This window comes from Trachypithecus francoisi, unplaced genomic scaffold, assembly GCF_009764315.1.
Source record: "Trachypithecus francoisi isolate TF-2019V2 unplaced genomic scaffold, Tfra_2.0 Lachesis_group5, whole genome shotgun sequence".
In the NCBI taxonomy this organism is placed as follows: Eukaryota; Metazoa; Chordata; class Mammalia; order Primates; family Cercopithecidae; genus Trachypithecus; species Trachypithecus francoisi.
Window position 1 is genome coordinate 26,184,711 of NW_022681470.1, and position 12,580 is coordinate 26,197,290.

Sequence of the window (12,580 nt, forward strand, 5' to 3'; positions counted from 1 at the left end):
AGAACCCCCAAAAAAGGTTATTCACTGTTAAAGGTTGAAGGAATTTTAGTCAAATCTCCTAGTAGTAGAGTTACTTACCAAAGCTGGAAGTAGACCCTGGGTTTCAGAACTCCTGGGTTAATAGCTTTTTCCTCTGGTCGTCCCCCTAAATTTGTATTTTTCAAATAATGGGTACTAGTGGCATTTTTTTTTTTTTTAAGTTTCAGTAGGTTTGGGGGGAACAGGTGGTGTTTGGTTACATGGATAAGTCCTTTAGTGGTGATTTCTGATATTTTGGTGCACCCATCACCTGAGCAGTGTACACTGTACCCAATATGTAGTCTTGTTTTGTTTTGTTTTGTTTTGAGACAGAGTCTCGCCACTGGAGTGAAGTGGCACAATCTTGGCTCACTTCAACCTCCATCTCCCGGGTTCAAGCGATTATCGTGCCTTAGCCCCCAGAGTAGCTGGAACTACAGGCACACCACCACGCCTGGCTAACTTTTTGTATTTTTAGTAGAGATGGGGTTTCACCATGTTGCCCAAGCTGGTCTCCAACAACTGAGTTCAGACAGTGCGCCCACCTTGGCGTCCTAACCAATATGTAGTTTTTTTTATCCCTCACCCTGCTCCCACCCTTTCTCCCAAGTCCCCAAAGTCCACTGTATCATCCTTATGCCTTTGCATCCTCATAGCTTAGCTCCCACTTATAAGTGAGAACATATGTTTGGTTTTCCGTTCCTGAGTTACTTCACTTAGAACAGTGATGAATTAACCTCCATTTCCATCCAGGTAGCTACAATGCCATAATTTCATTCCTTTGTATGACTGAGTAGTAGTCCAGGGTATGTATATGTACCACATTTTCTTTATCCAGTTGTTGATTGATGGGCGTTTGGTTTGGTTCTTTATTTTTGCAATTGCGAATTGTACTGCAATAAGCGCGTGTGCAAGTGTCTTTTTCACATAATGACTTCTTTTCCTCTGGGTAGATATCCAGTAGTGGGATTGCTGCATCAAATGGTAGATCTACTTTTAGTTCTTTAAAGAATCTCCGGCAGGGCGTGGTGGCTCAAGCCTGTAATCCTAGCATTTTGGGAGGCTGAGACGGGCGGATCACGAGGTCAGGAGATCAAGACCATCCTGGCTAACCCAGTGAAACCCCGTCTCTACTAAAAAATACAAAAAAAAAAAACAAAAAAATACTAGCCGGGCGTGATGGCGGGCGCCTGTAGTCCCAGCTACTCGGGAGGCTGAGGCAGGAGAATGGCGTAAACCCGGGAGGCAGAGCTTCCAGTGAGCTGAGATCCGGCCACTGCACTCCAGCCTGGGCGACAAAGCGAGACTCCGTCTCAACAACAACAACAACAAAGAATCTCCACACTGTTTTCCATAGTGATTGTACTAGTTTACATTCCCACTACCAGTATAAAAGTGTTCCCTGTTCACCACATCCATGCCAACATCTTTTGTTTTTTTATTTTTTTGCTTATGACCATTCTTGTAGGAGTAAGGTGGTATAGTATTGAGATTTTGATTTGCATTTCCCTGATCATTAGTGATGTTGAGCATTTTTTCATATCTTAATTGGCCATTTGAATATCTTTTGAGAATTGTCTATTCATGTCCTTAGCCCACTTTTTTATGAGATTATTTGTTTTTTCCTTGCTGATTTGTTTGCGTTCCTTGAAGACTGTGGATATTAGTCCTTAGTCAGATGCAGTTTGTGAAGATTTTCTCCCACTCTGTGGGTTGTCTGTTTACTCTGCTAATTATTTATTTTGCTATGCAGAAGCTATTTAGTTTAATTAAGTCCCATCTACTTACCTTTGTTTTTGCTGCATTTGCTTTTAGATTTTTGGTAATGAAGTCTTTGCCAAAGCCAGTGTCTAGAAGGGGTTTTCCAATGTTATCTTCTATAATTTTTATAGTTCAGGTCTTAGATTTAAGTCTTTGATCCATCTTGAGTTGATTTTTGTATATGGTGAGAGATGAGGATCCAGTTTGATTTTTCTACATGTGGCCTGCCAATTATCCCAGCATTATTTGTTGAATAGGGTGTCCTTTCCTCACTTTATATTTTTGTGTGCTTTGTTGAAGATCAGTTGGCTTCATTTCTGGGCTCTATTCTGTTTCATTAGTCTATGTGCCTATTTTTATGCCAGTACCATGATGTTTTAGTGACTATAGCCTTGTAGTATAGTTTGAAGTCGGGTAATGTAATGCCCAGATTTGTTCTTCTTGGTTTTCCTTTGAATCTACAGGCTCCTTTTTGGTTTTATATGAATTTTCAGGTTGTTTTTTCTAGTTCTGTGAAGAATGATAATGGTATTTTGGTGAGAATTGCATTGAGTTTGTAGATTGCTTTTGGCAGTACAGTCATTTTCACAATAGTGATTCTACCCATCCATGAACATGGGATTTGTTTCCATTTGTGTCATCTGTGATTTCTTTCATCAGTGTTTTTTAGTTTTCCTTGTAGAGATCTTTCACCTCCTTGGTTAGGTATATTCCTAAGTATTTTATTTTTTGCAGCTATTGTAAGTGGGGTTGAGTTCTTGATTTGATTCTCATCTTGGTCGCTCTTGGTGTATAGCAGTGCTACTGTTACCAGTGGAAGATGTCCATGTTCTTGGCATTTTTGAACAAAGAATTGGGCAAAATGCACAAATAAAGCAAGGAAAGAATGAAGCAATAAAAGCAGAGATTTTTATTGAAAATGAAAGTACACTCCACAGTGTGGGAGTGGGCATGAGCAGTGGTTCAAGGGCCCCAGATACAGAATCTTCTCAGGTTCAAAAACCCCCTAGAGGTTTCCCATTGACCACTTGGTGTTCACCCCATGTAAATGAAGTGGTGGCCCGCAATCAGTCTGATTGGTTGTGGAAAGCAACCAATCAGAGGCTGAAGTGAAGTTACAAAGTTACACTCCTATGCAAACGTTACACTCCTATGCTCTTTGCAACTAGTCAGGGGTACTTTCAATTTCCCATCTGCAGAAAAGGAGATTTGCAAAGAGAGTAGCGTATGGTCCTTTTTTTACTTAGGCATGGCAAGTTAGGGTTTTCCTTTCAATTGCATTCTAGGAAGTCAGTGTGAAATGGCCTTAGATTCCCTGCCTCCAGACCCTATTCTCTTGCCTCACTACTGATTTGTGCACATTGATTTTATATCCTGAAACTTTACTGAATTCATTTATCAGTTCTATAATCTTTTTGGATGGTTTTCTACTATACGATTATATCACTAGCAAACAGCAACAGTTTGATTTCATCTTTACCAGTGTGGATGCCCTTTATTTCTTTCTCTTGCCTGGTTGAGATATAGCAGCATGATTGGTAGCCAAAAGTGGAAATGACTCAAATGTCCATCAAATGATGGATGGATAAATATTATATACCTATACAATGGAATATTATTCTGCAATAAAAGTAAATGAAGTACTGCTGGAGGATTCTAAAAAGATGGTGGAATAGGAAGCACCAGGATTCTATCTTCCCACCTAGAAAAACAATTGCACTGTCAAAACCTATCTCTTGTAATTATGTTGGAACTGTGGAGTCTATTAAAGGCTTGCAACTTTCAAGGGAAGGCTTGGACAGAAAACTGAAGTTTATTTTGGTGAATTTCAGCTCTTAGTTCAGTATCATCTACCCAACCCAAAACCCCAGCTCCCTAGCAGGCAGTCTGCATTACTTGCAGGAGCAGCTTGCACTAGCTCATGAGAATCAGCAGTAAGGACCCTGTCCTCCTATTGATGAGGGTCTATGTTCTGATAATTGATTGCTGCTTCTGATCAAGGAGATGCAAACACAGAGGTAGCAGCCATTGTTGTTGCACCTTCCCCCACCATTGTAAGCTTTTACTCCTCCAGCTGAAGCAACTTCCAGGAAATTTTCCTTGTTTTCTTCCTTTTGGAAGACAAACATTAAAGACTAAGACATTGAAAAACAACTACATTTACAGAGAAAAGTATAAAGTTAAATTGAACACCCAGAGAAAGGCGTAAACTGAGAAAAAAAAAACCTGAGAAGACCTTAAATCATAAAGATGCTCAAATAACTAAGGAAAGATGTGGAGAAAGTGAAGAAAATAATATACAAACAAAATGGAAATATCAATAAACAGAAAACTAAAAAAGAAATCAAAGAAATTCTAGAGCTGAAAAGTACAACTGAAATGAAAATCTTACTATTGGGATTCAAAAGCAGATTTGGGGAGGCAGAAGAAAGAATAAGTGAACTTAAAGATAAGACAATTGAAATTGTTGTATCTGAGAAACAAAAAGTTAAAAGTGAACAGAGCCTAGGGGACCTGTAGAACACCATCAAATGGACCACAGTATGCATTGTGGCAGTCCTTGAGAAAAGAGAAAGAAGTAGTGTGATAATTTGAAGAAACAATGGCTGAAAACTTCCCAAGTTTAATAAAGGATATGAATATGATCATCACAGAAGCTCAATGAACTCCAAGTAGGATTAATTCAAACAAACCTCCAATGAAGCACATTATCCATCAAACTGTCAAAAGACAAGAAAGAAGCAACTCATCACATATAAGGGATTTGCAAAAATCCTCTACAAAATACCGAATTTCAGCAGTATATTACAAAGATACTGCACCATGGCCAAAAGGGATTTATTCCTAGAATATAAGGATGGTTTAACCTCCAAAAATCAATGCAATATGCCACATTAACAGAAGGAAGGGGAAAAACTGAATGATCATTTTAATTGATGCAGAAAAAGCATTAAATTCAGCACTCATGATTAAAAAAAAAAAAACTTGGAATAGAAGGAGACTGCCTCAACTTAATAAAAGCCATATATGAAAAACCCACACCAAGCATCATGCTCAATTCTGAAAGACTGAAAGCTTTTCATCTAAGATCAGATATAAGGTGAGGATGCTGGCTTTCACTACTGCTATTAAACATAGTACTGGAAGTACAAGTCAGAGCAATTAGGCAAGAAAAAGAAATATAAGGCAGCCAGATTAGAAAGGAAGAAGTGAGATTATCTCTGTTTGCAAATGACAGGTCTTATACATAGAAAACCCTAAAGATATCATTTTTAAAACTATTAGAATTAATACATTCAGCAAAAATTGCAAGAGACAAGGTCAGTACATAAAGTCAGTTGTATTTCTATATACTAATGATGAACAATCTAAAAGGAAATTAAGAAAACAATTTACAATAGTAGCAAAAAGAATAAAATACTTAGGAATTAACTAAATAGATGAAAGATGCATACAATGCAAACCATAAAACAAATAAATGGAAAGCTATCCCATGTTCATGGATTAGAGGACAATATTATTAAGATGTCAGTATTACCCAAAGTAGATATGCAGATACAATGCAATACCTATCAAAATCTCAGAAAAGCAGAAATAAAGAAATCCATCCTAAAATTTATATGTAATTTCAAGGAACCCCAAAAGCCAAAATAGTCTTGAAAAAGAACAAAGTTGGAGCACTAATACTTCCTGATTTCAAAACTTACTATAAAGCTAAAATAATTGAAATAATGTGGTACTGCATAAAGACAGCTTTATAAACCAATGGAATCAAATTTAGAGGTCAGAAGTAAACTTTCACATATATGGTCACATGATTTTTCACAAGGGTTTTGTGAAACTCAGTGGGGAAAGGATATCATCTTTCAACAAATGGTTCTGGGAAAACTGGATATCCACATGCAAAAGAATGAGGTTGGACCCTTACCTCACACCATATTCAAAAATAAAGTGGATCAAAGATGTAAATTTAAGAACTAAAACTATGAACTCTTATAAAGAAACAAAGCAAAAGCTTTGCCACATTGGATTTGACATGAATTTCTTAGATATGACACCAAAAGCACATGCAAAAGTAAACAAATTGGACTGCACAAATACTAAGTACTATTGCATTTTAAATACTTTTATTCAAAAGACATTATCAGCAGAATGAAAACACAACCTATGAAATGGGAGAAAATATTTGCAAATGATATATCTAATATCCATAGGTATCCAAGGTATTAATATGCATAACAAAGAACTTCTAAACTCAACAACAATTATAAAAACAAACAATCCAATTCAAAAAATGGATAAAGAACTTGATTAGACATTTCTCCAAACATTCATGAATTGCCAAGAAGCACATGAAAAGATGCTAAATATCACTAATTATTAGAGACATGAAAATCAAAACCACTATGAGATACCACCCTCACTAGGAAGACTACTATTAAGACAAAATAAATATTGGCAAGGATGTGGAGAAATTGAAACCCTTATGCACTGTTAGTGGGAATGTAAAATGGTACAACTGCTATGGAAAACAGTATGGCAATTCCTGAAAAAATCAAAAATTGAATTACCATATGATCCAGCAATCCTATTTTGAGTATATATCCAAAATAATCACAAGGAGGATCTTGAAGAAATATATGTAAACTCATGTTCACAACAGCTAAAATGTTGAAGCAACCCAAATGACCACTGACAGATGAATGGATAAGCAAATGTGGTATATATGCACTGTGGAATATTATTCAGACTTTAAAAGGAAGGAAATTCTGACATATGCTACAATGGGATTAACCTTTGAAAGAACTTATGCTAGGTAAAGTAATAATAAAAGCCATATATGAAAAACCCACAGCAAACATCAAATTCAATACTGAAGGACTGAAAGCTTTTCATCTAAAATCAGGTACAAAAGCAAGAATGCCTGCTTTCACTACTGCTATTCAATATAATACTGGAAGTCCTAGCCAGATCAATTAGGCAAGAAAAAGTCATAAAAAGACAATATTGTATTGTTCTACTTATATGAGGTGCCCAGAACAGTCAAAATCATAGAGACAGAAAGTAGAATCGTGTTTTCCAGTGTCTGTTAACACAGGGGAAATGAGAGGTTATTGTTTAATGGGTATAAGTATCAGTTTTAAATAATAAAGAGTTCTGGAGATGGATGGTAACGGTGTTTGCATAGCAATGTGAATGTGTTTAATATCATGGTAATGTACACTTACAAATGGTTAAGATAACAAGTTTTATGATAGGTATTTTTTTACCCAAATAAAAAGTTTTAGAAAAAAAAAAGTACAACATTGATGAACCTTGAAAACATAAATATTATGTCACAAAAGAAGCCAGACACAAAAACTACATATTGTATAATTCCATTAATATGAAATGTCCAGAACAGGTACATCTATAGCGATTGAACATGAACTAGTGGTTGCCTAGGGCTGGAACAAAGGAGTTGTTGAGGGGAAATGGGTGAGTGACCACTAAAAGTTGAATTGTATGGTATTAGTATATGAATTATATGTCAACAATAAAGATGTTACAAGAAGTATTAATGGAATGGTGGGCAAACCATAACTGTGGAGTGGAACATGTAAGAAAAATGGGTTTCCCAAGACTGATTGATATATGGCTCATATCTCCCATGTTTAACTAGCCTGTAGAAGATTTTAATTTCTGGCCAATTTCCCCATCAGTAACATATAGATCATAATATTTGCCTTATTTTTGTGAAGAATAGTGAGGTAACCCATTCCATGTACTTAGCTCAGTGCCTGATGTATACAAAGTGCTTAACAGTGACTATTACATTACATAGTTTTCCAAAAGGATGAAAGTAGGTTCTAGAATATCTTTATTGATATTCCAAAATGAAAATAAGAAAATTTATAAAATTATGTGTGGAATTCTATAAGAAAAATAGATGCTACATTATCAAACATTTTTTAACTTACGAAAGGTTTAGTTATTAATGTATCAATTTCAAATAAATGTTAAATGTTACAATTATAGAACCCTTGTGCGATATAACTGAGCATTAAAGGTGAAATGGATAGTGTAAAAATCATAATAACACCCCCACTTAAATGGAAGTCAGAGTTCCAGTTATCTCAACCACCTAAAACCAAGCTGTAAATGAAAACAAGTGTAAAAGATGTGAAAGCAATAATACGAAGCTAATACAGTTGTGAACTAAGCTTGAGCCATTTTTAGGACAGTCTTTCACAGTCCTTTCAGTTACTTTAGTCTCATAAACTCAGGTCTCTGAATTCCCAGCCCAGAAATTAGGACGTGATACTTTCAAAAAAGGAAAACAGTTGTGTTGTTAAAAGTAGGGACTCTGACACCAGGAAAAAAAATTCCTTTTAAAGAACTCAAAGCTTAGCAGAAATACGCTTAACTATCCCAAGAATAGTATAAGTTTCAGTGGAAACTTTTGTTCACAGATCAGGATTGTATTAGTTTTCACAGTATGTTTGTGGTATTTCAGAGGCTGCCATGAACAGTGAGGAATAGATTTCATCTTATGCCATACCCCATCTTGCTTTTCTTTTTCAGCAGTCTGGCTCTGTCACCCAAGCTGGAGCGCTGTGGCGCAGTCATGGCTCACTGAAACCTCTGCCTCCTGGGTTCAAGTGATTCTCAAAGGTTGACAGACTGACATGCATAAAACAAAAAATAAAAAGAATGAAAAGCAAAGATGACCTAGACTAAAACAAATTTTTTTTGTCTCTTCTAATGGCAAGCAGAGACAAACATTAAATTGCAATATTGTACAGTCATTCACCATCTGTAATTCACAATCTATAGTGACAATCTTGAGCTACTAAAAAAGGTTGATTTCACTATTACCTCTTTAATAAGGCAGAGCACTATTCGTTTTCAATAATTTCATCCAATTTTGCCTGTTGAGCTCCTTAACTTCTGGGCCCACTGGGAGGTGAATAATTCATAACCTCTACATGAAAGAGCTCACAGACTGAAAAAGGAAATAGGCTTAAACAAAGGGAGCACAGTGTGACACATAAGGTACAGATTTAGCTTGAAAAGTGGAGGAATTAATTAGGAGGAGAGTGACAATAAAATGGTTTCTACAAAGTGTTGACATCAGAGCTGACTTTTTTTTGGCAGGAGGGAGACCTGAGTTTTATTATTACTCAAATCAGTCTCCTCAAACATTCAGGGGTCAGAGTTTTTAAGGACAACTTGGTGGGTGGGGGTAAGCCAGTGAGCCAGGAATGCTGATTGGTTAGGTCAGAGATGAAATCATAGGGAGTTGAAGGTGTCTCCTTGCACTGAGTTCCTAGGTGGGGGCCACAAGATCAGATGAGCCAGTTTATTGATCTGGGTGGTGCCAGCTGATCCATCAAGTGCAGGGTCTGCAAAATGTCTCAGGCACTGATCTTAGGAGCAGTGTATCCTTAAATATTGTAGCCTCTAGCTGCATGACTCCTAAACCGTAATTTCTAATCCTGTGGCTAATGTTAGTCCTACAAAGGCAGTCCAGTGCCCAGGCAAGAAGGAAATTTGTTTTGGGAAAGGGATAAACTCTAAACTATACACTAAGTTCCTCCCAAAGTTAGTTCAGCCTATGCCCGGGAATGAACAAGGACAGCTTGGAGGTTAGAAACAAGGTAGAGTTGGTTAGGTCACATCTCTTTCACTGTCTCAGTTACAATTTTGCAATGGCAGTTTCAATCCCTCCCTTTGGGTTTTATAAAACCTTAATCTTAACGTGTTGGATAATGAAGATGGAAAAGGGGCAAAGACCATTCTAACTTCTTCCTGCTGATCAGGGGCATAGTGGGGGTAGGTGTTGACCCAAGGTGAGAGGAGTGGAACCACTTTGCAACTGTCTGAGCATACTCAGGCAGAACTGTCTGTGGTTCCAAGGCTTGCATGGCAAAGGCATTAGTATTGTCATCTATAGTTTTAGTACTGCATTTAAGGGAACAGGTAAATGCTGAGTACTAGGGTAAGTAATGCAATGCGCAGTTTTTTGTTTTTGTTTTTGTTTTTGTTTTTTTTTGAGACGGAGTCTCACTCTGTCCCCCAGGCTGGAGTGCAGCGGCGCGATCTCAGCTCACTGCAAGCTCCGCCCCCCGGGTTCACACCATTCTCCTGCCTCAGCCTCCTGAGTAGCTGGGACTACAGGCACCTGCCACCGCGCCCGGCTAATTTTTTGTATTTTTAGTAGAGACGGGGTTTCACCGTGTTAACCAGGATGGTCTCCATCTCCTGACCTTGTGATCCGCCTGTCTCAGCCTCCCAAAGTGCTGGGGGTACAGGCGTGAGCCACCGCGCCCGGCCAATGCGCAGTTTTAAAAGTAAACATTTGCAAGATCATGTTTAGGGCTAACTGACATGAACCCCAAAATTCCTGTCCTCTGGAGACCAAAAGAAAGTATTTCCACATGGTCACAAGGTTAAGCTCTTAAGGACACAAAATTAAATAAAGAAATTTCATCTGGTATTGTTTTCACGGACCTGCAGCAAAGTTTGTACCTCACCAGCCTGCCAGGCTGGCTTGAAAAGCAGGCTTACAGGTGTCCTAAACCCATGTTCTATCCTGTGATATCCCTCTCTCCATTGTAGAAAGACAAATTTTTAGCACAAAATGTACCAGATTTGCTACAGCCTAAGACTAGCCTCACGAATCCTTTAAAAAATATCTATTAATCAAACCCTTGCAGAGGAGACAACCAGTTACACTTACCATTTACAAACACACACACAAACAGACGCACACAGAGAGACCAGAGATTTGTGTGGTAAGAATTTCTTACCCTTTCTGCCAGCATACTAGGTTTTCAGGTTCCCTTTCTCTGCAGCTTCCATAAGAATGGAACAGTTTTTGATGACCTGCTTGCTATGCCATAGCTGTGAGGGTCAAGCCACTTAACAAAAGAAAATCATCCTTTTCTGTTTTATGAAGCCATAGGCAAAAGATTCTCAATTGTGCAAGATGCTGCCCAATGGCCTGCATGGGGAACCAAATTAACATTTTTCATTGCAGCAAAATACATATAACAAAACAGACACTTGTCACTTGTTCAGCACCCAATATCAACCTGACAAAGCTCAAACTTTCTCCTGTTGGTCCCTGTTGTCTTTGATCCACTCCAGATGGGAAGGGATCACCTCCAGATGGTAATTCACATTGGGGTCTCTGGTCAAGGTGAAGAGCGAATAGTCACCCCAAGGCAGGCCTGTCGAGCTTTCTTTAGGACTCACCAAATGTGACCAAATAAGGAGGATTTCTGAGTTAAGTCTGCTGGACTTCCGCAAGCAATTTCTTCAGAGGTCCCCTTCAAATACACAAAAACGCACAAAGATGAGACAGACAGGATTCCAAATCTGATCCCTAACCAACAACTCCAAGAGTTGGTTCCCTTCCAAACTATCCTCCTACTCTCCATCTGATACATCTCCCTGAAATCTTCCTGATTGAGAAGTCTCCTGAACCAAGACTCTTCCTACTAGTTACGGAGAGGCAACTGAGACCCCCCCAGGAGCTGAACTGAGACAGGCACCCCACAATGGGGCTACATCCAAAACAAGACCCCCAAAGGAGCTGAACGAGACAGACATCATAGTAGAGCTACAGACACCTTGCAATGTGGCTATGGACAGACACCCCACCATGGGGTTACAAGGCCAGTTGCGAGAAGGAAGAAAGTGTTTGCAGCTCCTAGGATGCTCACCAATGCAGACACCCCACAATGGGACTACAGACAGACACCCTGTGATAGGGCTACTGTTATGAGACATCTCCCCAGGACTATTTCTCTATTGCAATTAAATCCATGCATATTATGAAATGGGAGAGTTCCCTGACCCCCTCCCTCGTGGAACTTGCGACAAGGGTGCAGCTCATTTGCTCCACCACTGTGCTCAAATACCTTACAGGATGGGGAGCACGCAGACAGACAGGTGCAGGAGCCAGGGCAAGCGTGTTTGGTCTCAGGACCCACAGTAGCGTCTAGGAGCGTGTTACAATTAATGCTCTTTTAGCAGTTGCCATCTGCAGACAGCTAAGTGTTACACCAGCTCAGTGGAGTCAGGGTGACAGCCTTTTACACCCTGCCCTCTTGGTACCTGGGTCCTTGTCCCGCATCCAGGAAGAATCAGGTTGCATGGACTTAAAGGATGGTGAATGTGGGGATTTTATTGAGTGATGGAGGTGGTTCTTAGAGGGATAGATGGGAAGCTGGAAAGGGGATAGAGGGATAAGATTATCTTTCCCTGAAGTTCAGCCATCCCATCTCCTTTCCGACCATCCCCAGCCAAACTCCTCTCAACGTTCAGATGCTCCTTCTCTTCTCTCCTTCTCTGCTGCTCCATTCCGCCGCTCTTCTGATTGTGGATCCTGGGGTTTGGGCATTTTATGGGTACAGGATGGGGCATGGTGAGCAAGAGTGGTCTTGGAAAAGACAACATTGGAATGTGAAAACAGGAATGCCTGTTCCCATTTAGGGCCACAGGTTTCCAGGCTTGAGGGTGGGGCCTTTTCCGGGGAACTGTTCTCTTCTACCTACTATTTCCTTGCCTCCTGTCCATATCAGTTGGGTTGGCAGCACCCTACCAGTAGAGAGAGTACCAGAGTCAGCCCCCAGTCCAAGAGAACTGGGCAGCCACTTGGGTTGACCTCTGGATCCACCGCTGGAGGCGGGTACCAAACCACAGGCAGGTAGCCAGCCACAAGGGCAATCCCAGATGAGCCCCCAAATTTGTAACTGCCCAGTGGGTTTGCCTTGCCCGCTGCCTAGACAGTGCCTGATTTATCAAGACAGGA